This window comes from Podarcis melisellensis, assembly GCF_964234715.1.
Source record: "Podarcis melisellensis genome assembly, chromosome: 7".
Taxonomy (NCBI): domain Eukaryota; kingdom Metazoa; phylum Chordata; class Lepidosauria; order Squamata; family Lacertidae; genus Podarcis; species Podarcis melisellensis.
Window position 1 is genome coordinate 46164552 of NC_138539.1, and position 27923 is coordinate 46192474.

Genomic DNA, 27923 nt, shown 5'->3' on the forward strand with positions numbered 1-27923 from the left:
TATGCCTATACTGAAGCTGCTGTTGTTTAATTTAGCATTAATCTTATCATCATCTGGTTTTTAATTATTTTTCATTTTCTTCTTGTCTAGAAGACTACAAGCCTATCTGGGTAGCACATTAAAACAAGATCTAAGATATAATTGAAAGGTTTTTGAGAACAGCATTCACAAAATCACAGGCTTATTGGCTGTGAGTCCTGGATGACGTGCTTCCCGCCTTGCAGGCCTTTTCTACCTAGTCTGGGACCCTTATTGACTCCAGCTACCAAAGCTGAGGCTTCTGAACAAATTCTTTGGCTAAGGTATTGTTCGGGAGTTTTGTTGGGGTTTCCTTTTTGCTGTTATTGATATTATTGTTTTGTGTCTTTTAAAATATGTGGATTTATGTGGAAATGATTCATTTTGATGTTTTACTTATTGTTTATGACCACCCTTGTTAAATTTTGAATTAAGTCCCCTCCCCATGTTGTAAGCGGCCTTGAACATGGATTTAACTATGGAAAGGTGGCTTACAAATAATATTTTGTAAGTATGGATAGATAGCAATTCAACAGAAGCCATCAAGATAACTCTGGTTTGCAAGTTGCTGTGCGAGAATTGCACATTGTATCTTATATAACCTTTTGTTTCCCTTAATCCCAACAACATGTGAACTTGTGCAGTGGTGGAGGAAATTAGAATTGGTCAATTAATGTCAAAAATCCATATTTGAGGTCTAAAACTTCATTGTAAACAGCTTTATTTTATTTTAGTTTTGCTTGCCTGTGTCCTATACAAGCCATTTCCTTTGTGGACTAACAGACATCACCCCTTTCCTGTTTTCCATTGTGAGCTAGAGTGTGTGTATGCATGTTCGGTTTCCTGTGGAAGAATCTTCTCTCACGCAGAGACTCAGGTCACGTATTAACAGAAAGGGCAGTGACTTCCCTACTTGCTGTGGTCAACAGGGATTTGCTCATGTCCAAACCTGGGTTGATTCTTTCCTCTTCAGCTGAGCCATTTCTTATTTTTAAAAGGCAGAGACAGGAGGGATGAAAATAGAGAGAGCTCCATTATATGTCAGAGAGAAATTCAACCCCAGGCTACAGTGTCCAGAAAACCACAAATCAATTGCCTCCTCCTCCTGGTCTTTGTCGTCTAACGGCATGTGCTTGCAGCCATCTTTATCACCGAGAGAAAAGGACTGTTTCCCCCAGTATCTTGATGGGCTCACCTGGTCTGGTAAACAATGTAGGTTAGGTATAGAAAAGTCTTGCATTGTTAGTATTTTCCTTGCAACCTTTTATTCCTATCTTTAAAAGATTCAGTGGGTGGGTGTAGCTATCCCCTCCTGCCTGCTTGTGATTAACACTGCCTTGCCCTCTAGTCCATTCAAAGAAAAAGCCAGGTGCCACCCAGTTGTAGCTCCCTTTCCCTCCCAGCTCCAGCTGTGGGAAGAGTGGACTCAATGGAACAATGGCAACAGATGGTGGCAGCTACGGGAATAAGGCTGGGTTATGTTTCAGTGCAATTTAGGCTGCTTTCTGGCTGTCACTGTTTTGTAGAAGGGATTCAGTTGCATGCTGGGAAGTACACATTGTGCAACTGCTGTGAGTTTTGTGGTCATGTGCAGAGAATTTGTTTCCAAAAATATTAGCAAACATTTTGCAGTAAGGAAAGAGACAGGAAACTGCACTGGAAAGTGTGGGATAACGACATAGTATAACCTCCCCACAAAACAAATAGGAATGAATACTTAATGAATAGTAGGTGCCATATAACCTCCCCAAAAACTTTATGGTGGGGGGAAATCAGGTTGTTTGAAAATGACCTTAGAGAAGGCTAGTTGCCAACTGCAGAAAATGTTGTCTGGTGGGGCTTTAGTAAACAAGACTACAATACAATCAGGCCACCATGGCTTTAAAAACAAAACAAAACATATGTGTACAGACTATTCTTCAGGCATTTCCCAAGCAGAATTAACCATGGAAAAATGGCATGCAATACATTTATACTGTTAAAATGCATCATCATCACCTGACATGAATCAGCCTATAGCCTGTGACTACTCCCTAAAACAAAAATTATAAATACAGACCTCTCAGGCTAACATTTTAAGGAAATACTAATAGCCAGGCTTCTTCTTACCTTGTCTTTCTCTTGCTATCTTAAGCATAATTAGTAAACAAAGCGTAACTTAACAGAAAGTAACATTCTACCCACAAATCCAAACCATTATATTTTAAGAGCATTTGTTGTGATTATTTTCTTTTTTATACCTCATATTAATTATTTCACAATTCTCTCTCTCTCTCTCTCTCTCTCTCTCTCTCTCTCTCTCTCTCTCTCTTTCTCTGTCTCTCTCTGTGTGTGTGTGTGTGTGTGTGTGTGTGTGAGAGAGAGAGAGAGAGAGAGAGAGAGAGAGAGAGAGAGAGAGAGAGAGAGAGATTTATTGGGGCTGAATCCAGTCAGGGAGGAGATTTTTTCCACAGTGCTGTTTTCCCAGTATAAATCCACTCATTCCAAGCTAGGAGTTGCCCCATATTGTGCCTGTATGCTTTTCCTTCAGAAGGTAAATAGCAGCTTCACTGGTCAATTTGGATTACGAAAATGGCACAGGGGAAAACCTTAACTCCCACCTCTCCTGTATTCCCTCTTTAAGCTTTAAGAAAATCAGATCTGCTCATAGATCTCCCATTGCCTTTTCTAGTTTGACATCCAGTATGTGCACAAATAGTGAGTTGGCTTTAAATATACAATAGCCAGTAAATTTGTTTGCTTCCATTTTCTGTATTAATATATAGCATACTGATCTGGGGTACTGTTGGGTCCAGTTTATGTCCTAGTTATGCAGTAGCAAGAAAGGCCTATCACTCCTCTTTACTATAGAAAGCTACCGACTGTAATTTTCTGCCTCAGATCATTAATTAATACAGAAACAAAGTTGTAAATCTCAGCTAGACAATGAAACTAGAATGTGCCACGTGCAGAAAGTGAAATATGCAATAAAACAGCAGGTATAAAAAGGAAATATCTGTGCTAATTAGTGTACCACTTTTGGGCCAGCGCGTTAAATTTAAAGCACAAAGCTTTTCATAAAAAGAGGCTAAACTCAGTGGTTTGTGGATCTGGGGGGTTACTCTCCATTTGCAGTATTCATATCATTGATATTTAAAGCTGTCGGGTCTCTCACCTAAAGTTAAGGTGCCACAGGATATTTTAAGAAATGTAATGCGGATGTATTCTATGATTTACTTAGCCAATGGTTTCCTTCATTATTTCTCATTCACACTTGATTATTGGCCATGCTGGCTAGGGCTGATGGAAGTTTGAAAACATCTGTAGGCCATCACATTGGCTACTTCTGGTTTAGTCCAAGGCAATTGTTAAGACATCGTGAGCATAATTTTACTTTATGCAATATAGGGCATAATCTGTAATTTTCAGTTTCACCAAAATGCTATCATGATGATATTGATGCTGTTTGTTACAAAGCAGAGGAGATAAATCCTGCAGTGTTTAATTTTTGAAATTCTGATAAATAGATTGTGTAGTGGTCTCTGAAAACACTGGGGATCCCACGTCTTGCGGCAAACATGCAACAAAAATCTATTTAATCTGTTGAATATGTTTGCCCAGGATTCACTTTCCTAAAACTTAACTGCTGCAAGTAGTCAGAAAAAGAAGCAGTTTTCAAATATTCACCATCATGAATTGCAAAGTGCATATTGCAAAAGAGCCCAAATTATTAACAGACATGTTGCTAATGGAGAATATCCCCCAACAAATAACATTCCAATGACTCGGAGATCAAAAGCTTTTCAATTACTAATGTGCAATTTATGATAATGCAGAGTTACTATATTTATTTGCATACTGTTCAGCCTATAAAAGTCAAACATTATGCACATTATAAATCATTTCCTGGAAGTTATTCTAGATGCAGAGACAGAAATGCCCCTTCCATTGAATCATTCCTTGAGACAGCTTCATATGATTATAAATGAGCCTGAATAAAACAGAATCCTCAAAGTAATATTTGTTCTATTCCTGGAGGTTATCACAAAGATAAACTATCCATGTCTGGTGCAAATGATATCACTTCTTGGTACTGATTTCTCTGACAGTGTATACATTTTTAAAAATGTCATGGGAAGAATGTGGAAGAAGAGTGAATCTCCTGCATGTGCTCAAAAATAGCAATGTGCTCAAGATAAGTGTTGCAGTGTGTGGGCCTAAGAGTGTGACAAGAATAATGTGTAGTTTAGTATCTTTTACTAGACCACCTATAGATGCAGCAGTAAGCTTTGCAAATGTTTCCAACTTACCAGTTGGATGTTAAGGACAGTGTGCAGCAAAAGGTGTACAGTTATAAACAAAAGAGTACAGGAGGGAGCTGTCTTAGATCAAATCAAGCTATTTATTCATCAATATCTGTTTCTCAGGCAGATGGCTTCCCCATCACCAGTACAGTGGTACCTCAGGTTACATATGCTTCAGGTTACATACGCTTCAGGTTACACACTCCACTAAGCCAGAAATAGTGCTTCAGGTTAAGAACTTTGCTTCAGGATAAGAACAGAAATATTTTTCCAGTGGCGCAGGAGCAGCAGGAGGCTCCAACAGAAATCGTGCTCCGGTGGCGTGGCGGCAGCGGGAGGCCCCATTAGCTAAAGTGGTGCTTCAGGTTAAGAACAGTTTCAGGTTAAGAACGGACCTCCGGAACGAATTAAGTACTTAACCCAAGGTACCACTGTAATACCTAAACAAAAATTTGCAACATAGTGAACTAAAAATAATCAACAGGAACTATCTGCTTTCAATCTCAGCTGTGAAAAGAGTCTGCAGTTTTCCTTATCATGCATCAGCTAGTAGCTTTACATATGTGGAGATATATATACACAATGTAGTCATATATACACATGCTTACTCAGAAGTAAGTTCTATTGTTGCCAGTGGAGCTTATGCCTATATGCATTACATGGAGAGTAAGCCTCACTAAAAACAGCAGAACATACTTCTGAGTAGACATATATATTGTTATAGATTTGGGGAGGAACCCTCCCAAACCCTAGAAATTAATAGAAGGTAAAATTTTGATTATTTGGAGTATTGAAGGGAAGATTGCAGGCCAGCAGGAAAATACAGACTTAGCTCCCTTTCCAAGCCTGTTCCTCACCTGGAACAGAGGCATTCAGAGAGGCAAAAGGCATTGATGGCCCATCTAAGAGGAATCCTTGGGCCTGGGCAGACAGAGCTTGCCAAGGTGATGGGCGTGTGTGACGGGAGAAGAGTGTCTTCTGCAACGTGTGCTGGGAAGAAGGCAGAGAACAAAGGTTGAGATCCATCTTTGGCAGGCTGACTGAAGGCTGGTTGAGAGAGATACCTTTGACTCCAATGCTGCACTGCTGTGGGGAACAAGCCCCTCTTGAAATGACAAAGCTGTAAGATCTGTACTTCCTTCATGCAGACTGAATGTGTAAATATGTGAACAAATCATATTTCTTAAAGCTGTGGCAGTCTCCGCCGCATCTTCAATTCTCCAAAGGAGAACAGATCCTGGGTGAGTGCTTTGGCAGAGAATGGTGGTAGCACCCAACTTTTGTAAACATGTGATTACATGATTAATTCTGTTTCTACCACTAACCAGTCTGGTGGACTTACTGAACTGTAGGGATAAATCCTTCACAGGCAGCTTGCTGGATATGTGAAGAAATAAATCTAAGGCATTAAAGGGAGGTTTTGGGACCTCGCTTAGCTCAGATAGGCAATTTAATCAAAGCAATGTATTAGCATTTTCTAGTTGCTAGGGAATGGCACCTCTGTATATCTGACTACAAGCTGCTGACTGAGGCGAGAGGCATATTAGGGAGAGGTTAATATGATTCCATCCATCTTTCATTAAAAGGTGAAACTATTTGTACTCTTGTGGCCAATGACAATAATTCAGACATTGCTGTGGATGGTAACTCTCAGGCTCAGTACTTTGATGTCTCTAATTATTTGATAAATGCATGGACCAGTTAATAGCCAAGTGCCGTTTCAGTCGCTATGCAAATAAAAGTGGACACAGCTTAAGTCATTATTTAATCTGGGTGAAACATTGATATGGTCACTGATGGCTAATCTACTTTTGCAGCTAAATTTATAGTTTAATAATAATTATTCAACATTACATTATCAGGCATCACTCTGAAAAGAAGATGTCTGATGAAAACATAAGAATAGTCCATTACATTATTTTCAGCAATTATTGTGAAATTGCTTTCAAAGCAATCATGTATTTATTAGCCTGTGCTAACAGAGACAGAGCTTTGAGATATGAAAGATTCTGACAGTCTCATTGTAAAGGATGCTTTCGATGCAGTTTGTGCTGCAAAAACTAAGCTTTTTTCCTTCAAAAGGATTCTCCAACCTTCATCCAGCTTTGCTTCACTTGCCCTAGCAAAATCTGTGAGCCAATGAATAGGATATTGGGCAAATGTTCAACAACAAATTCCATGCCTGTCTGTTCTGAAAAGTTGGGGCTAAGCTATCTACGCACAGCTGCTTGAGGTGAGCCTGGAGCTGGCAACTGTATAGTTGCAAAAAGAGAGAGAGGGAGAGGGAAGGAGGAGGAGGCAGGAATGAGTGACAAAACCAGGAGACAGAATTGAAGAGCAAGCCAAGAAGTCAAGGACAAAAGACAATTCCATCAGGGCCAAAGGACAAACCAGGAGGCAAGATGAAGGACCAATCAACAGATACAGGCACACACAAATGTTCCTGAAGGAATGTTCCTTGGGCAAGGCTGAACTAGAAGGATCCATTAGGCATCCTGAATGAGCAGAGTCAGTTCAGGGCCTGAGAGTCCGGTACTTCATTGCCTATGTAGGTGCTGCACCTTGCAGTTTGATGCCTCATTGAACAAGGCAGCAGTACCTAACTCCAAAGCCTATATGAATCTCAGCAACTCCTGCCAGGCATCTGCACTTGAGCCATGCAGGTGAGGAGAACTTGGGGGTACTGCCAATACTGGAATTGTGGTGGAGGTCAGGTGCTTTCACCAATGTAGGAGTGCATATGGACATCCCTGTCTGAAAAAGAGGGTACAAATTTGCATATGACATAAAAGTATTGGCAAATTTTATGCAAATTTGTATCTTTTGCAGGTGCAGCAGAGGGCCCAATCCACATACTGTTTACTAAGTCCAACAGAATCCTGTAGGCACCCCAAGTAGAGCCACAATCGATGGGTGTATAGCAACAAAAAGTACCTGCCCAGAACTATTTTCTGTCAAACTAAGACGTTTTGCAGAAATATATTAATTCTTCATGTGCTCCAAAGGAAGCCCTATGAAATACCTTCCTGCTGTTTGTCAATCGTACTGAAGTCTTTCTCAGGTAATTAACGCTGCTGGTGAACAGACAGCCTGGATGATATTGCAAAGAATTAACAGATTTTTTATTACCTTGGGGTAGAAGCTAATTCTGAATCTTTCTAAAGGGGAAGATGGACAGTGATAATGAAAGTAGCCAAAAGGAAATTTGGAGCTTATTAAGCAATTCCCTCTTCAGCAAATGTCATAGAATATCTTAATATTCACGTCAGAAAAGCAAGCAGCTTTTTGAGAAGTACTGAGTTGATCCTCTCTCAGGAGAAGCTTTCACACATTTGACCCTTCTCCATATAATAAACCAGAAAATTTAGAGGGATACAGGGAGGAATAGCAATGAACCTTCTGGAAAACATATCTAGATATTCTATTTCAGAACAAAATACAATAAACAGCCTTGCTGATGCTTCTGGGAGCTCAGCCACCATGTGGCAATGCTTCTAACACAACATGAGCATGAAACTGTAACTGCTCAAGCACAGTTGGTCAAAACTGAGAACAACATTGTCAAGAAGTTATTCCACAGTTTTGATCTTACAATGACAGTTCTGATTAGTTTATAATTATGATTTTTAGCCTGCATAATTGTTCCTTTACAAATTAACTAACAAAACAGAACCTGGGGAAGTGAGGTTCTTGTTGCATTTGATAATTCCCAGTTCCAACATCTCATCTCAGTCTTCACCTTATTCTTCTTATTTTATTAATTCATTGCTTGCAATATTTATATCGTGCTCAGCAGCGAAGGTAGTTTGTACGTCAAAGATTAAAAATCACAACAAAGGTCTGTGAAAAACTTTGATCACAAAAAGCCTCATCCAAGAAACCTTCACACAGACCAGAGCTTTGATGGACCACTGAGCTACTCCACATACATAACTTACCTGCTATGGTGATGAAAGAGCACCTTCTTTTCCCATACAGATGAATGTCCCTCTGCTCCTAATATTTAAATCTATGAGGACATCCACTCAGTTAGAAGCTCTATACTCATCAGGGCACATACAGAGCTTTAGATCAGAGCCACCATATGCTTAATAAGTACAGTGGTACCTTGGGTTAAGTACTTAATTCGTTCCGGAGGTCTGTTCTTAACCTGAAACTTTTCTGAACCTGAAGCACCACTTTAGCTAATGGGGCCTCCTGCTGCTGCCGCCACGCCACCGGAGCATGATTTCTGTTCTCATCCTGAAGCAAAGTTCTTAACCTGAAGCACTTTTTCTGGGTTAGCGGAGTCTGTAACCTGAAGTGTATGTAACCTGAAGCATATGTAACCCGAGGTACCGCTGTAGTATTATCAACTGATTAGAGAGATGGCGTAAGGTTAAATTTATGAACTGTGACAGTTAAGGCAAAAGTTATGCGCAGCATTAAAGCTGAAAGTCGTGTCTTTCCCCGTCTTCCTTTTGCTCCCCATCTGCTTTTCACCCCCACACTGAAGCCAGAGCCAGTCCACCCATGAGGCAGGGTGAAGCACTCGCCTCAGGCAGCAGGTGGAGTAGTTTCGGCTACATAAATGTGAACACTCAGTATTAGTAATGTAGGTAGCAGTGTTCCCATATTTCCCCCCTCCACAAACAGCTTGAAAATTGCTGATGGCCTTAGTGGACCACTTAATATTCTTTTCTTCCTGTTGTAGCAATTGTAAAGCTCTGTGCTAGATACTGTATGATTTTAAATTGTACTTAAATTTACGTAAATTGTATTTAAATTGCTTTATTGTTCTTATTTCTTATGTTGCATTTCTTATGTTGCATTTCATGTTTCATATGTTGCATTTAATTGTACTGTATACAATAACATGCAGAGTAAGAAATAAATGAAGCAATAAAAATACAATTAAAAATAAGTAAGAATACTTAATAAAGACATGCCACAGACCACCTGAATGAAGCTCGTGGACCTCAGCTAATATTTTATGTGCCAGGAGCCACATTGACCCAGTGGCAAACTTTGAGCTCTCAAATTTCAGTGGTGCCCTGGGTGCCAGTAAAATTCCGCCTCTCTCACTCCATTCTACAGCATTGTTGTGGCACTTAGGGCAGCCGAACTGGTTGCCCTACCCTAAACCCACCTCTGGTCAACCTTCTAGGTGTGACTGAAGTGTAAAAGTGTGTGTGTGGTGAAAACTGACATTTCAAATTGATTGACATCCTATGCTCTTTTAAAATGTTTTTGTTTTGTTTTTTGGTGGTGGGGTTATTGGGTTGTTGTTTTTATTTAGATTATCTATTTTGTGGTTTTATATTTTAATTTGTTCTGAGAACCATCCTGAGATCTCCGGGTATAGGGCAGGATATAATTTCTAATAATAATAATAATAATAATAATAATAATAATAATAATAATAATAATAATGGTGGGAAAGGTGGGTGCTGATGGCCCAGACAATCAGGAATGTCTAGAGAATCTATAGCATCTACTGACTTCTCTTATCAAAATAAATGTGTGACAGCCCCCCTTTTAATCAAAGGAAAATAAATAAACTGCTGGGCCCCAGGAACTTCTGCCTTTATTTATTTATATGATTTATAAAATAATTAGGTGCCTTGTTTGAATGCATACTACACAGCCTGCAAAGTCCTAATAAGACTTTTATAATGCGCCTAGATCAGGGCAAAGATGTGCATTGCAAATTTAAAACCTTTTTAAAAGTTGAAAACACTTGTGAATGGACATTAATTTAAATATAGTACACATATGTGTCAGCATATCTGAATGCTTTTAACAGAACTAGTGTTTCTAAATTAATTTGACATGATTGTCAATCTCACTGTATTCAATCCTGCAGTTTTTAGGTCTGCTGAGAAATCTATATACTCATCATTTGGACTGCTAAATTTGAGAAGTACATAATCTATAACTCAGTTTTCCTAAAATGGCACAGCACTGAGAGCTCAGAGTTGTAGATTTAAATTTTAACTGGAACATTGGCAGTACAAGCAGAAAATCAAATTCTACACAATAGCTCAATTCTTGACCCTATCCATAACCTCTTCTGCTTATTACCAAGCTGAGAGGAGGGGAAAGAGTGCTATATAACATTTAGTAATGGAACTGTAACCACTGCAAATATAATTTGATTAGCCATACTTGAAACACCTCCAATTTCTTGCTGTAGCTGCAAAGTCTGACAGTCTTTTAAGGTATATTCCAGAGAAAAGAAAAGCAGCATTATCTAAAAACTGGGGCTACTTGTGAAAATTAAGAACAACAAAAGGACTGTGGATACCGCCAATATTTATTTCAAGTTAGTGGATACTAAGGGACTCTACCTTGATATCAAAGACCATTTGGAATGAGAGAACTCAATGGGTGAGGATAAGAGAGGGCAGAAAACAAGCAAATCATTGCTATAGGCATATAAATTAAAAGGAGTCCAGGCCTTGGTTCTGAGAAAAAAGCATTTTGTTCTCTTACAGGAAAATCATCAATGCAGTCAACTGTGTGTATAAAAAATAAACTTGGTAGAGATTCCTTGAGTCCAATATACTGTACATTGTATTCTTTTGATGCAATCCAATGAATTTCAGTAGGGTAGAGGTCAGCCGCTGGAGGTCCCATGGCCAAATCTGGCATGCCACTTGCCCCTCATCCACTTGCTAATGCGGGATCAAAAATGCCCAACAAGCCATTTAGAGGGAATGAAGGTTGAAGATGTATGATCAGCTTCAATAAAATGAGTCCTCTTGGATCATTCCCAATGGATCCTTGAGTCCATCAACTGTTGATTGGTTGGTTGGTTGGTTGGTTGGTTAGCTAAAAACATTTTAAGGTTGCTATTCTGAAGAAATGCCCATCCAAAGTAGCTTACAATAAAAGCAGAAGATAAAAAGTACAACATTTAAAACTAAAAACCTAACGCTACACTTTTTCTTCTTCAAAGAACTAGGGAGAGCATAACTGAGAAAGACCATGACCTAGCTAATGAACATCATACCTGGAAGGCCAGCTGGAAAAAAAGTGGACAATGGACTACGTTTGGCTTAATAGGTCACATATTGCAAAGGTCAGCTATGAATAAATATATAACACTAGTCATGCCTTTATTCAAGGATCTTGGGTATATCCTTAATAATTCCCCCAATTTGTCTCTCAATATATTGTAAGCTGGGGGAGCTGAGATGGTAAAGGTTGGATTTCTAAGCTCTCCCTGCAAAAAAAGCCATGCAAGATATAATGAGTAGGTCTTGTTCTCTGCATGAAATAATATAATTGCTGGGAAAAGATTAATGGCACCATATGTCTTCAAGTAGTAGTTCAAGCCGTATTTTTAAAGAACACAAAATATTAATGTCCCTGCTTTTCATATAATATGTAGTGCTTATAAACTCAGCATCTTTTAAAATGTTATTTCTTCAAACACCTGTGCAAAATATACAGAAGACATTAAAGGGAATATTCCTTAACGCAGCATTTATTGAAAGCTCTATGTGATTAATCAGGAGCACAGCACAGCAAGGTAGCTTAAGCACCTAGGAAGTACTCCTTTCCTCCACTTCAAAGCCCATGTGCCGATATTAAGTATGTAACAGTGACATTTTCAACAGACAGCTACATGATTTAGGGCCTAACATCTAGTAAAAATCAAATGATCTAGCAACCTACCACTGCAATCAGTTCACTTTACATGAGCATATGTCTTTATTCACAGTAGACATTCATAGATTGGGCTATGTGTGTATGAGTCAGTTTTCAAAAAGGGAACTTACAGTGCACAGGTTTGCACAGAAGTAAGTCACGCTGTAAGGTCCATATAGTTAAAGCTATGGTTTTCTCAGTAGTGATGTATGGAAGTGAGAGCTGGACCATAAAGAAGGCTGATCGCCGAAGAATTGATGCTTTTGAATTATGGTGCTGGAGGAGACTCTTGGGAGTCCCATGGACTGCAAGAAGATCAGACCTCTCCATTCTTAAGGAAATCAGCCCTGAGTGCTCACTGGAAGGACAGATCCTGAAGCTGAGACTCCAATATTTTGGCCACCTCATGAGAAGAGAAGACTTCCTGGAAAAGACCCTGATGTTGGGAAAGATGGAGGGCACAAGGAGAAGGGGACAACAGAGGACGAGATGGTTGGACAGTGTTCTTGAAGCTACCAGCATGAGTTTGACCGAACTGCGGGAGGCAGTGGAAGACAGGAGTGCCTGGCATGCTCTGGTCCATGGGGTCACGAAGAGTCGGACACGACTAAACAACCAAACAACAACAAAGTCACGCTGTGGACAGATCCACACCATACAACAAAAGTACATCCTGTTGACATTTTAAAGCGCAAGACTTCTCCCAAAGGACCTGGGGAACTTTAGTTTGTTAAGGAAGTTGGGAATTGTAGCCCAGTGGGGGGAAACTACAGTTCCCATGGGTCTTTGTGGGGAAACTGTGTGCTTTAAATGTACGCTTGCCTGCTTACTTGCATGTTGTGTGATGGGGCTCTGAGAAGGCAATTGTTAGCAATGTTCTCTTCCTACTACCTTTGTCCTGAGGATGTGCTCCTTTTATCAACGTATATGTCAATGCTTTGTAACCAGTCAGCATGTAAGACAATATATGCTCATGATGGCTTGATGTAAGCAACATGGATAAAAATATTTCCTGGGCACCCAAGCTGTACCTGGGTCTAAATAAAATATATTCTTCCCCACCCTGGTGTGATTTATTAGCTCAGGTCTCCCCAGCATCAGACTCTAATCTATTAGAGTACAGTGGTACCTCGAGTTACATACACTTCAGGTTACATACGCTTCAGGTTACAGATTCCGCTAACCCAGAAATAGTGCTTCAGGTTAAGAACTTTGCTTCAGGATGAGAACAGAAATCGGGCTCCGGCAGCGCAGCGGCAGCGGGAGGCCCCATTAGCTAAAGTGGTGCTTCAGGTTAAGAACAGTTTCAGGTTAAGAACAGACCTCCGGAACGAATAGAGTACTTAAACCGAGGTACCACTGTACTTCACATAGAGCAGCAGTTGTTACAATACCCCAGTGTGGAAGGCCAGTATTGTTCTCGAACTGCAGGAAGGCAAGTTTTTGCCTGAGTTCACATACTGAATACATGGCTGGGATGGAATTTGAACCAGAGATTGACCAGCTTGTATAGTTGTCAGCTAATCCACTTCATTACTTCACAAAAGCCTGTGCAGAAAGTTCAATTAATAAGCATTGCTCACATGGAGGGGAAACAGGGATCACGGTTGTTGGCCCCAATTCTGATCCTGTTTAAAGAATAAAGCCCAACTCATCAACAGTCCCATTTTCAAGGGGACCAGATTTAAGCAAGACCTCTCAGATTCACTAGGAGCATTATTCCCTCCATGATTGACTTTATGATTGACTCCATGATTGACTTTATAATTCTTTTTAAACCAATGCATTATTTTGCTGAAACCTGGTGTCTGAATTCTCTTACTACTACTTTCATTGTGGGTATCATTTGAAGAGTCTCTCTCTCTCTCTCTCTCTCTCTCTCTCTCTCTCTCTCTCTCTCTGTGTGTGTGTGTGTGTGTGTTTTAAACTGATTTTTATCCTGGATATGTTACCTCCACAACATGTAGCCTTTTAAGATTCTGAGTAGGACCTTGCTCTTTTCAGAGCTCCCCCACTTTGATCAGTCTCTTCCCCTGTGTAATCACCTCTTCCTGTACATATAATTGGCTCCTTGTTTGTCACAGTGAACTTTTACAATGTCAAATTAATTTCCTGAAATGTGCATGGTTTCCTTGACAGCTCTATAGCCTGTGCAGATTGGGATGAATTCCATATCAGGTGGTATCTCTCTCTCTCCCCCCCCCCCAATTTCCCACTGAAAGGATGTTGGTTTTAACAGTGAGCTGGATAAGCAACATTGCAAGATACTTAACATTAAACCAGCTAACCCCTTAATAGTAGCCTCCAGCCTTCAAAGAATTACGTTACGTCGTACATTTATCATGTGTATAGCCTCAAGCAAACAGAGCACTAATGCCCCTGTGAAATTTTAGTGAATAGAGGCACAAATCAGTACTAACATGAGAGTCACTGCCTATGTTCATAATAACACTGCCCACTTTGGGTTTTATAAAATATTGTTCAGTACGTATTGGCACTTTTAACAGATGCTTCTTTGATAGTAGAGTGTGAGTGTTCCAAAACATCCAAAGACAGATTGTTCGGAACCAGTTTGGGAGATGTGGAAGGAAAGCAAGGGCCAAATGAAAACCTTCCCAATAGCTCTCCAGATGCAATGGAGCTGAATTCCTCTTGCTCCAGTTAGACCAAGAAGAGGGAACCACTCAGAAGATTTCCCTTGCCTTTATCTCCCCCTTGCTTAAAGAGACAAAATGGCGACAGCAGTCTTGAAGAGATTATTCAATTCCTCTGGGGTGGCGCCATCTTGAATAATATGGGGCTTCCATAAATCAATCCAACAGCACCTTCTAGAGTAGGCAGCCTCAATGGCAGAGGAACCCTCTCTGGCACCCGGGGCGGGACGCCGAGGGGCGGGGTGAACCGTCCGGTGACACACGTGCGACATCCATACAGACTATGGTCACTGTGCAAGAGGCAGCCCATATGGACAGCGCACGAGAGTGGCAGCCCGTACGGATTGTACGTGCCCTCGGCCACTCTACAGCTGAGGGAGAGGCAGGGGCCATCTTGTCACCCCCCCCCAGAGTGGCACCCGGGGTGACCTGTCCCTCTACCTCCCACTTCGTACGCCCCTGGGCAGCCTGTGGCTTTAGAACACCCACCTTACCTGACCATTGGCCATGTTGGCTGGGGCTGATAGGAGCTGGAGTTCAACAACATTTGGAAAGCTGTAGACTTCCCCTCCTCCTCTGGGTGTTCTGCACAGTGTGCTTTACATAAGAGACAAGCAGGTGGGGCTTGAGCAAAGAGAAAAACTGCAGCAAGGGAAGCGAAAAGAAGCACCATTTAAGTGTTTTTGGTGCCGTGGTCTAAACCACTGAGCCTCTCAGGCTTGCTGATCAGGAGGTCGGCTGCTCGAATCCCCACAACGGTCCCAGCTTGGTCCCAGCTCTTGCCAACCTAGCAGTTCGAAAGCACCCCCTAAAAATGCAAGTAGATAAATAGGTACCACACTGGCGGGAAGGTAAACAGTGTTCCCATTCGCTGCTCTGGTTTTGGTGTTCTGTTGTGCCAGAAGTGGCTTAGTCATGCTGGCCACACAACCCAGAAAAACTGTCTGCGGACAAACGCCAGCTCCCTCGGCCTTTAAAGCAAGATGAGTGCCGCAACCCCAGAGTCATTCGCGACTGGACTTAACTGTCAGGGGTCCTTTACCCTTAAGTTTTTAATATTTCCTTAGACTCTAATGATGCCTGGATGGAGGAAGGGTCTCTGAGTATGTGTGGAAACTAACCTATGGTACAAAGGTAACATATACATGTGTCATTCTGCCCACTTTGCATCTGGCTTCACCCAGCCCTGGTATGTGGACCCCCCTAGGGCTTGCTTAGAAGGAAATGTGGTCCTTGGGCTTAAAAAATCCCCCTGAAATCTTGCTGCCACTTGCCAGAGATTGGGGGTCATGTGTAACAATAGAAATGTGATGTGGGGAAAATTTAAGTCCTCCTGACCCTTCTTAGTATTTCGTTTTGAACTTAGGCAGCCACTGAATCTGTTCACCTTCATTAATAACCAAGCAGCAATAATATTTATCTGAGGCCTATTTATTCCTCCAAGATTCTAGGTAAATATAATTCTGACTTTATGCTTGGATAAATAAATGGGAGCTCCTCACCAAAATAGTAAATGAATTTTGAGTGCTTATGTGGAGGAAAACCAATTTAGGGGTTTAGAAAGTGAGCACAAATTGTTCTAAGATTGATTTCAGAAGCTAACATGCTCAATAATACTTTTTTAAAAAAACACACCCATATAGCACTTGTTTTAAAATGGCTTCATATTTCTCACCATGTTTTCCAAATAAAATCTTCTCCAGTTAGCATCTTAAAATATATCATTGTGTTTCCTCTGCAGCCTTAGTATGTGATTTCAGGACCACAACTCATTTACTGCTGACAATAAAATTCTGTCATTAAACTACGCAGGTAACAACAATCTTCCTTTTCCAGGAAACTAGTTGAAAATGTTTAGCCGGTTCTATGAATCTCTTTTAAAAACAAAAGTGAGGGTTTCTACACAGTCAATGTTTGCAGCAGCAGGACAAGAATGGAACAATGCATACCTTATTTCCAGTATTCACAAAACTAAACTACCTCTTTGCCAATCCTTTTAACTAGTATTCAGCAGCCTAGTGCCATCCAGATGTTTTGGACTACAACTCTCATCAGCCCCCAGCCAACACCACCATGCTGATGTGAGTTGTAGCCCAGCACACCTGGAGGGCACCAGGTTGGAGAAGGCCGTTTTTGATCAGCCCAAGATCCAAGGATTGCATGGTGAAATGTATTGTGTTACCCTTTACTCATCTTTCATCCTTGGACTGGGGACATGAGAGCAGGGGCAGGAGGAAGACAGGTTTCTCAGTACAGTGGTACCTCAGGTTAAGTACTTAATTCGTTCCAGAGGTCTGTTCTTAACCTGAAACTGTTCTTAACCTGAAGCACCACTTTAGCTAATGGGGCCTCCTGCTGCCGCCGTGCCGCCAGAGCACGATTTCTGTTCTCTTCCTGAAGCAAAGTTCTTAACCTGAGGTACTATTTCTGGGTTAGCGGAGTCTCTAACCTGAAGCGTCTGTAACCTGAAGCGTATGTAACCCGAGGTACCACTGTAGAATGGAGACTGCAGGAGACAAGAATCGGGAATCACATAAAACCTATTCAGGCATAGCTCCTCTTTCTGGCACCCATGTGAAGAACACAAATATCTCAAGTGGGGGTTTTTCACCTACAGGTTTCCATGCATTCTGGAATGTTGAATGATCAGAGTTCTGGATCACAAGGAAGTCTGTATATGCCCCCTTCAAACCTATGTATGGGCAGTGGGGTGCCCTTTCCTGCTCACACATTGGTGTTAGCTGTGACTAATACATCCAAACAGGGCTATATAAAATAGAGGTTAAAGCCAGTGTGCAATTTATGTAGCTCAGAAACAATCTGAAATAGATATGGTAGAAAGCAGATATCCAAAAGCCTTCTGTACAGATAGTTTAAGGAAATACTGCAAAGAACCTAAGCAAAGCATGACTTAAAGAAGAAAATATTAAGTAGGACATGGTAAAGTTATGAAATATGTAATCAGCTGTCATGAAGATAAAGAATAATTAATGCAAGGCCCTCTCAGGGTAGCACAGGAGGGAATGTGTTCAAACTGCAGCAATTCAGAAGTAAAACAAAACTGATGGCCAATGGAATAAGTTGCCCTCAAAAGTTGGAAGATTTTCAATGGCAATTTTAAAAGGCAATTTAAGGATCATCTTCCAGAGTAAGGAAGCCATGTCACTGCAGGAGGATGGGCTAGATGGGGCTCAATACTTTTTCAGTCTCACCTGTATGAATTGTGCACACAATCTTTTATTTCCCATGTTGTCCCAAGAACTGACATTTAGCATTTGTTTCAACTGATATTCAGGGTGTGGGTCCCCCCCACCCCAGCCAGAACTTGCTGGAATTTAGTTTTGGCACCTCTCAGGTGGGCACCATTGCCATTCTAAGAGAACGAAGGAGGTGCTTGTGGTGAGTTCTGGCACCTCTTTTTTTACCAAATAGCACTGCTGATATTACTAGTGAGGCATCTAATCATAAGCCTGCATTTTTATCAAAGCTTATATATTTCAATCAAGGCTTGTATTTTAAAATGAGCTTAAAAAAAAAGGATTTTCAAATGTTTCATGCCAGGCAGAAAGAACCTTGGCAATTCCTCCAAGACAAGGGGCCCCCCTGATTTATAGCAGGAAAAACAATTCTCAAAGTCGTAAAAGAGGAAATTACAGACTAAGAGCGAGGACACTGATCCTGCATGTTACAGAAGATAAAAAAGGCTGAGAAAACACAATTAGGAATGGGCAAATAGTAAAATGATACCATGGGCCTCTCATTAGAGCAGTGAAAAAGGCAACTGGTTTGGCTGGAAGAATGAGAGCATTTTTGGGAAATCTTTTAAAGCTGTTTCTTTCTTAAACTGAGAGAGTTAAAGGGTAATAAATGCTGGGAAGAGCTAATGGGAGAAGCATCTAGCTGGCTGGGAAAGGAGGGGTGAAAGGAGGGGTGTAAACTGAAGAGGTTTCTTTTGAAGCTGTTTTTTACTGAGTTCCTTTTTACTTTACAAAGGTTTAATTCTTTTAAAAGGCTACCTATGATAATGTATGAAATATATTAGCTTAAATATATTGGCTTAAATGTAATTATGCAAAGGATTTAAGAAATGCTAGATTCTTAGAGTCATATTGCAATAGGAGACCAGAGGGGCAAATGAGCCCAGCCTCCTGCCAGACAGGAGACGCCATCGAGCACTCCTGATATATAGTTGTCAGGCCTTTTGTTTAGAAACCTTCAATGAAGGAGATCTTTCAATGTTGATGTGAACTCAAGATCCTTGACATCTGTTGAAGATAAAAATTTAAGATTAACCATTTGTTTTAGAAGGCAATAGGGCAAGGAGGGCAAGAGGTGAGCTGGTAATTAAGATTCCTTGTTGAGACACATGTAAGATATATTATTACTTATTTGTCATTTATAGATGTAACAATATATAGCTCTTTGTGTTCCATATAAGGACAGGAGGATATGGGTGTATCTATTGTGATTGGTTCTAGCAAACAACCAATAGGAATTTCAACCAGGCTGATTGGACAGAGGCAGCCACAGGAGGAGCAAAGGGGGCTGGATTAAGGGAATATAAGTGCTGGCCAGAATGGCAGGAGGCCAGGCCAGAGCTTGGTAACCATATACCACTGAGCCTCTCATTTATTTGTCTGACAAATAAATTATTATTTTAATTTCTCTATTGCTGCGTTGAATATTTCATTCCAGCTAAGCGTTAACCACAAGCAGAAGGTGCTACACTAGTGGCAGTATCACCCACCCCTCACCAGCAGGTCCTAGGGTGGGATGCAGCAATTTACAATTCAGAAATTAAGAACAGCTGAAACAGATTAGTCCCGGGAATAGGATGGGTCCTGTGAAGTCTTAGAAATGGCTTTCCAGTTGCTGGCCTGCTGAAGATGAAGGCAAGGGAATGCATCAGAGTTCTACAGGCCAAGAATTTTACCCCTCAGACTGGGCCTGGATGACTTCTATCTGATCCTTCACTTTGACTCTCAGTTTGAGAGACATGGAGACACCGAGACCATTGTGTGTAACTTGAAGACAGTCAGAGTAGAGTAAATAGCTGGAAGAGTCAGACTTTCCCTTCCAGCTGGGAAAAGACCAAGATCTTTGATGCCAAATAGGTGGCCGAAAAGCTATTCCACGGGCAGCAACTTAAGTTCCCAAATTGGCGGCACTGAAAACGATGGAGTGCCTCTTTGTAGCTCATACTGTATCTCCCCCACAAGGATTTGTAACAGTCCTTTTCCTGACTGAAGTGAGAAAGGAGAAAATAGTTTCCTATAACAGTACTGCTAGAGAGGAGGAGGGTCTATAAACTCCTGCTGAAGCTGAATGAGTCTCAACTTGAAGGTCATCTTTTTATCCAGTAGTGTACAATTGTTGAATGTTTCTCTACATTATTCACCGTTAGTACAAAACACCTCAAATCCAGCATAGGAAGTGAATAATAAACTCTGCAAACGTCAGGTACTTGGTTTGATGGTAATCAAGGTCAACAATGTATTCTCAGAGTATTCTAGTCATGAGAAATTTGAATGTCAAGGGTAATGAAAAGCTAGCTATAATGGCTGCATTTCCCTCAGAACAGTTTGAAAAGACCAGGAACTAACTCCAGACACATTCCAAGATCTATATTGCAAAGTATTGCCTGAACCTGATGTGGGGAACCAGGTGTCAGCCTTGGAAGCTGTTCCATCCTGAGACTTCCCTCAGTCTGGATAACTATAAACAAAACACCACAAAACTCTCAAACATGTATTTTATTGAAGTTCACAGGGCACAATTACTCACATTCCAGTGGGCTGTTCTTTTGGCTCTGAGTGAATGTGGTTAGGAGACTCTTTATGAAGTTCTGTAGGAACGAGTGAATTTACTCTTCTTCCTGGGCTTGCAAGAACTAAAACAGAACTAGGCTACAAAAGAGAGAGGGCGGTTTCCCCCACTCTAGGCAGAGACAATAGAAACTAGAATATTATTGAGCCTTCATTTCCCAGTCTGCCTGGAGGTCTGGAAACAGGAAAGGTACTTCTTAAAGGAGCACCATTATTATTCCTTCTACCTAATACTAATACACAGATTTGCTGTCACTAAATAACTGAACCCTGTGGGGGAAGACCAGAAGCTGTCTTACACCAAGTCAGATCATTGTATTGGTCCATTAGTTCAGTATTATCATCAGTGACTCTCCAGGGTTTCAAACAGGGATGTTCCCCCCACTCTACCCAGAGATGCCAGGGGTTCAACTTCAGACCTTTTACATGCAAAGCATCTTCACTGTCACCAAGTCCCAGCCCTTCTCATCATGCACAATTATAAAGAAGCTTACCTCTAAACTAGCACAGACTGAACAAGCCATAAGAACCCTGAATATAGCTTGGGGAGGGAGAGATAAGGAGCAGGATTGCCCACTTAGAGAGTATGCCTGATCCCTGTGGCAAATCTATTTGAAGATTACCCAGAAATGGTAATCTTCTGCACCTGTCAAAAGCACTGGTATTTAAGAAGCAATTGTCAGCAGTGTGTTCCACCAGTGTAAACCAGCATAGAGCCCCAAGTGGAGTATTACAGGGAAGGGCTGTCCATGGATTAGTTGGATCCTAATTGGATCCTAAGATGGTCCATATTCAAGACAGAGACAAGTAAAACAAAACACAAAACAAACCCAGCTCCCCATCAGAACAGCAGGAGTTGGCAGAGCTGCAGATACCTCACAGGAGCTACTGCTCCCCTCCTGGCCAGTCGCTCTTAGGATTTCTCTGCAGAGAACTTTTAATGGGTCTACCTCAACTAGTATCGGTAGCAGAAGTGGATAGGAGACTCAAAAGTGGGACACATCCATACTTTTCCCACTGCAAAATTTTGATTCCATATCAAATCATGAATGCCATCTTGGTGAAACACTAAAATCTGAAAAATGTTCATAAGTATGACAAATTTTCTGTTCTTAAACATTTCCAGCATAAACTTGGAATATGTATGGGAAATGATTCCAGATTATAAACCTTGGCATCTAACTCCTTTCCCAAATATGATTGCTAAATCAGTTCCCTCCCTTACTAGGGATGAGATTCACTGTTCTGTACCTGATTGTCTTTTGAATCACATTTTCTTAACTCAAATTTGGTCTGTTGCAATTCACATTTCATTAGATTGCTTGATCCAAGCCCAGGCAGGGCTGGATTTAGGTTTGATGAGACCCTAAGCTACTGAAGGTAATGGGGCACTTTATATGTCCAGCTGTCCTTTGTCAACAACAAATTGTCACTGTGTTTGTGTTGAATATATGCTATATGGTAATTTATGGATCTACACAACACAACACTGTTTGCTGTATGTAGGTTTTACTTTGTTTTTATCTTACATTTTGGAAATGTACATCCAGGTTTTTTTTCCTTTAAATTTTTTGGGTGGCCCCAAGAGAGTGGGGCCTTAAACTATAACTTGTTTAGCTTATACGTAAATCCAGCACTGGGCCCATGGCTGGCAATTTGCAAAAAACACACACAAAACTACTGTTTTTGATTCTCCTAACAGGTGTTGCAGTTGTCGCTTAGTAGTCAATATCACACTTGAAAGTACTGCTACTGTTATTGATTGCCCATTATCAAGCAGCCATTTGGATGCCTCCAGGGGTGTTGTAATTTGTCCATCAATGAGTTTAATTGATAATATGTGATCCTTGTATGTTGTTGAAAGAAGATGCTGCCCAAAGAAAGTGGGGGTGGGACAGGACAGGACAAAGCATTAGATGTATTTTATCGTAACAAGACATAGAAATATCAAATTTTGTAAAATGGTTCATTAAAATATTAGTTGATTTGGTGGGCATGGAGACAGAATTCTATATATTAACTTTAGGAGTTGTGGAACCTCTGTCACTAGCACTACAGGTCTGCTGTGCACCTGATTTCCTCAGGGAACAGGAAAGAAACAAAAGACTTAAAGTCATTGTCTGTGTGCGAATGGTGCAGACATTAGGCAGCAAGATATCCCCTCCTCCAGCAGGTAAGGGGTGAGGGACATTACAACATAGCAAAGAACAACAATCCAATAATCCTCCCCACTCTCTCATTCCCACCTTCTTGCAAAGCCAAGAATGGCCACATGCAGTAACAAAGTTGACAAAGGCCTTTGCTTAAAATTGCAGGAAAAGCTGTAGTATTTTAAATGTAACTAATGTATTTTGAATTATGCCATGTATATGTGAGTGGGACACAGCATGATATGAAAGCAAGGACACAAAGTACCTGGTTTTATGAATGAACAACTGTTGCTCAGGGCACTGATTTTTTCCTTAAGCATTGTGCAGTAGTGAAATTTACAGAACACAGGAAAGGACATAACTGATATTATTCTTATTATCAGCTATTAAGAGAAGCAGTGCCACTGCCATTTTCTACTGGATGGTGAATTATGTATGTGTGTGTGCATGATTTTCATGCAACAAATACATGTTTAGCGCAATGGAACATGACCAAAGCAGGGTATGGTTTGTACTCTTGAATCTGTGCACTGTACTGCTGCTTAGTCCTTTCTTTTAAAATACATTTCCCTATATTTGCAAAGCTGCTAGTACCATTAAGCATTTACCCACCTTTGTGTAATGGAGAGGAGATAAAAGATGAAAAAAATTAGCAATGAATGTTAATGCCAACTATCATCACCTCAATAAAATTGAGTTAAAGGGAATACACATTTCAGCACTTCATATAGCAGTATAACTCCAAAACAATGGCAATTAACAGAGTATCAGTTTAATGGCTGTGGCTCAAAAATGTTGCTTGTGCTGTTTTTAAACATATAAATTAAATATTTAAATTTAAATTAAATAGTGCTAGCACTAACATGAAATACTATTGGCTCACACTGTGTACGAGCGAACAGTGCAGAGCTCGCATTAAAGTTCAGTTATTGTGAAATTCTCCATACCCCTCATCCACCTATCCTGCTGACCGAAATATCTACCTTACTGCATGCTTGCAACCACCAATTGATGCTCAGTAATTCAGTCCAGTAATTTATATGGAGCAATACAGTTTTCTAGGATTCATTGGAGACCCCTAAAGGCCATGATAAGGCTTCATGCCTTATATTTGACACTCATCTCCAGTGAGATATAATTAGGTAAGCCAGGATTTGAACTTAGATCTACATAAATGGATGGCCACATGTGGGTGAACATGAGCTCCTTTGCAGAACTGAAAACTAAATAATTCCTGCCACTGGACCACAACATAATATGCATACTAGTATAAACCTGGTAGATCTAGTTCATACAGTGAAATCATGCTAGTATAAGCCTATTAGATGTAACTCATACAATAAAATACTCTGATACTGATCACCGAATATTCTTTAACATAGCAGGGCTTTACGATGATCCTCTTTTCTAAGAAAAAGTCGCAAGATTATAACACTCGTCAGTCATCTCAGGAGAAAAAGCAGTGGTACCACGTGTTACTGGAGACTGCTCTCTTCTTTCCTAACAGCAATTACATACTGCTCAGAACACTGACAGCAATTAAATAGGATCTCTGTTCCTGAACACCTTTTCTCTTCTTTATGTGTGTGAGAAAGAGAATGAGGAGAGAGAAAGAGAGAATTTCAGCAAACTGAAGAGCAAAATTAGATATTGCACAAAATAATGAAGAATGGGGAAACTTTACATTTGGAAAAGAAGTAATTTGACAGTCTTTGGGCTATAATGAAAGGGCTAGCAAGCCTAATCAATTTCTTTTGTTGGAGATCTTCTTTGAGTCAGTGTGTTATTGTTTAAAATACATCTCAAAAGTGCTGAACTGCTTGCACTTTCCCTGTGATAATACTTTTTTCCAGATCAGCTAGTATAATGGTAAAAATATGCTAACAAACGTTACTTTTGCATGTGGCTTGACAGCATTTTAAAATTATTACAGATCCCCTTTGTTCAACACAGGTAAAATTAGCATGCATGGGGAACAGCAGAATTGTGGCAACAGGCTGTGCTCCCATACCCTCCAACATTTTTCCGATGAAAATAAGAATGTCCAATTCCATAATGATAATTTTACTATTTACCGTATACCCCATACATCTTACTGGGTTGCCCCAGCATTCTGGGCAGCTTCCAACATATATAAAAACATAATAAAACATTCAACATTTTTTTAAAAAACTGTCCTACACAGGATTGCCTTCAGACACCTATGGGGCTGAATAACTCCATACCCTCCCACATTTCTCCAATGAAAATAGGGACATCCTAAGGAAAAGCAGGACATTCTGGGATCAAGTCAGAAAGTGAGACGGCTTATCTAAATCAGGGGCATCCCTGGAAAATAGGGACACTTGGAGGGGCTGCATTCATGCCTAGACACATTCATTAGAACATCAATAGAGAACCTCCCTGCATACAGTTGTGTTAGATTTCCAAGAAAAGGAAGGTTGTCAGTTGTATGAAAAGGTCCTGTGATCATCCTGGACTCCATTAAAAGGACCTGTCGTTGGATGGTCACTTGCTGAGCCCCTCCAATACTCAGCTGAGATCCAGCTTCCTTTAAGATACTTGCTGCCGCCACTACCTTCTGAGTGGGGGGGAGCCTTAGGCCGCCCAAGCCCCTCTGTTTGGCCCCCAATACTCTACCCAGATCACCTCTTAAAACAACAACCCTCACCACTCCTGCGCACTACTCTCCTTGAAGGCTTTTGCCTGGCTGGGGTGTATCAGTGAATTGTAATAATGCCTCCTGCTCACCTGTAAGAAGCTGAAAAATAGGAGGTGAAGAGCGTAGATAGCAGTGACCAGAGGAGACATGACCACTGGAAGGTGAACAGAAGGAAGCAGTTTAGTCATGCTGTCCACATGACCTGGAAAGCTGTGGACAAACACTGGCTCCCTCAGCCTGAAAGCGAAATGAGCGCTGCAACCCCATAGTTGCCTTTGACTAGACTTAACCACCCAGAGGTCCTTTACCTTTGCATCTGTAGCAACACAACCAGACACCTTCATCTACCCCAGCTGCAATAAGACACATTTCTCCCATATCAGAACACAGATTTGTAATACCTCTAAGAATTCCCCATCCTTGCCAAAAACAAGAATAAAACGTTCTCAATTTAGTGATTTTATATAGACAGCCTAACCACATATTTTATCTGCTGGCACAATTCTGAAAGTTTTGAAGTACTGATTTCTTACAACTGCTTGGAAATTATATTATTTTTTGTATAAGGTTGATATTCAGTATATTTATTTAACATTGTCCCACCACAATCATACACACACACACGGATCTTTGTTAATTTTCCCTTGATGGTTTTTACAGCAATTAAGCTATTATCACTGAAAGCTTTTCTCATAGAAACAATGTTACTTCTGTTTTCAGAGGACTGAAATCAAATATTAGGCTTGCTTTGTAAAAAAAAATCTAGGAAATCTACCTGACTCTGTATCCAAGGCAACAAATCTCTGGTTAATGATCAACTAGAATTTCTCTGTGGAGGTGGTTATTAGTTTTATTAGTTTTACCAAGCACTGAAGTAAGAAGCTTCCACTGAAATGTCTCCTTACGCCCATCTGCAACATAGGTTAAGGCAGGGAAATGCAGAACAGGAAATTTGGCAAACAGTTTTTGCATGGAAAATGTTCAAATTTTGAACATATGTTCAAGAAAAATGGATTTAATATTTTTCAGAATAAATGTTTAAACATTTGAACTACCGATACATCAGTCCATGCATGTGGTACATGGGAAAGCTCCTGCCTTCTCCACCAACAGCACTGCGGGGACTCACATTGGATTAATAAATTGAACAGATAAAAGCTGAACAATGGCTTTCCCATGACAAACCAAATTGTAGCAGCTTGGGGGTGGGCTGGGGAATAATACTTCGGCCCTATCCCTGCTGGGCAGAGTATATCCTTTGAAAACTGCCCTTTCCCAAAACTGATGTAAATGTTTTTGAAATAATTATTTGAAAAACTTTTCACATACTAATAAATCCTACTATGTTAGTTTCACTTTAAACTTGTAATTTACTTTCCAAAGTTGGCTAGCTGAAATGAACTGAGCTGTCTACATCACTTCCGACACAAACACACTGGGGGCATTCTTTGTTCACCAACTCATCCTGTCATTCTAAGCAATGGCTCAGTCATTTACTAAACAAACAAACAAACAAACAGTGACTATTGCTATTGCTTCTGGCAATTTTCAAAAATTCTCAGTTGAGTAATGATTTTTTTCTCAGCACCGTGGAATTAAAGACCATCAAAATTATGAAAAATAAGAGCCACAAAGTGAGATAGGCTCAATAATTCACAAAAAATGGATGAAATGGAACAACATTGTGAATTACATGGGAGGTATGCAAGAGCTGGGCAATTCCATCCTTGGGTAATAATGGTTGAAGGCCACACTCCTTGCAACAGGCTACAGTGCTGCACAATTTCAAGCATGCCTTGAAAGGCAGTCTCAAGCTTTTCCACTTCCAGCTTTTTCTATAGGCTTATTCACACGCCGAGCACAGGCGCAAGCTGTGTGCAAGTGTTTGCATGAATGAGTATACACTTCATTTGTACAGCTCAACTATTGCACACTGATCATACACTTGTTGAATGATAAATGCAACTAATTGCATCAGTTTACTCAGCCATTTGTGTTCACAGGTGCACTGACTACATTCATCGAATGGGTGAACACTCCTTATGCGAAACCACTTCCAGAGTTCCAATCTGAGATGTGTACTTTTCCTTGGAAGTGCATCACCATATAAAGCACTCTCAGTTTGATCTATATGGCTATAGGGTCCATAAGATGATGTTCAAAGCCATATCATGTATCTTCCTCCTGCCTGCTGCTGTGGCTAGAGAGCTGTTTTGCAGAGCAGTGAATGTGTGTTATAGTCCTGCCTTACCCTGCCTTGTTTAAAATATACTGTGTGGACCAAGTACACAAGCATTGTCGCTAGATGCATGGTAAAACCATTCCCTGCATTCCCATTTATTTTGGTTCTGAAAAGCAATTTAGTTGTGCAGTAAAACAAACAGCCAAGAACTTCATCATGCGCTTAGCAGCAACATGCATCACTTCAAAGCCACCATGTACAAAGTAGTGTGTGAATTGGAGATTTTCTTTCAAGTATCCTTTGGATTTACTGATCTGCTATAAAGGGTTATCTGTACAATTGTGGAAGACAAACATCCTTGATCCAAAGCAGTGGTCTTCACACTGACACCAAGACTACAGTGAATTGCACTTTGGTAACAAAAGCCATAAATCTTCAATATTAGGAAATAAACAAAAGAATGATTTGAAGCCGAGCGAAGTGTTCCATGCTATTGGTACCTGATAAATACTTT

At 40.6% G+C, this 27923-nt stretch overlaps 1 long non-coding RNA gene across 1 annotated transcript; it reads left to right on the plus strand.

The window, feature by feature from the left end:
- Positions 1-148: 148 nt before the first annotated feature.
- LOC309373716 lies at positions 149-27503 on the plus strand. Its single transcript, XR_014170152.1, has 3 exons — positions 149-302; positions 11242-11364; positions 27231-27503. It is a non-coding gene; the product is annotated as an uncharacterized lncRNA (long non-coding RNA).
- Positions 27504-27923: the final 420 nt, after the last annotated feature.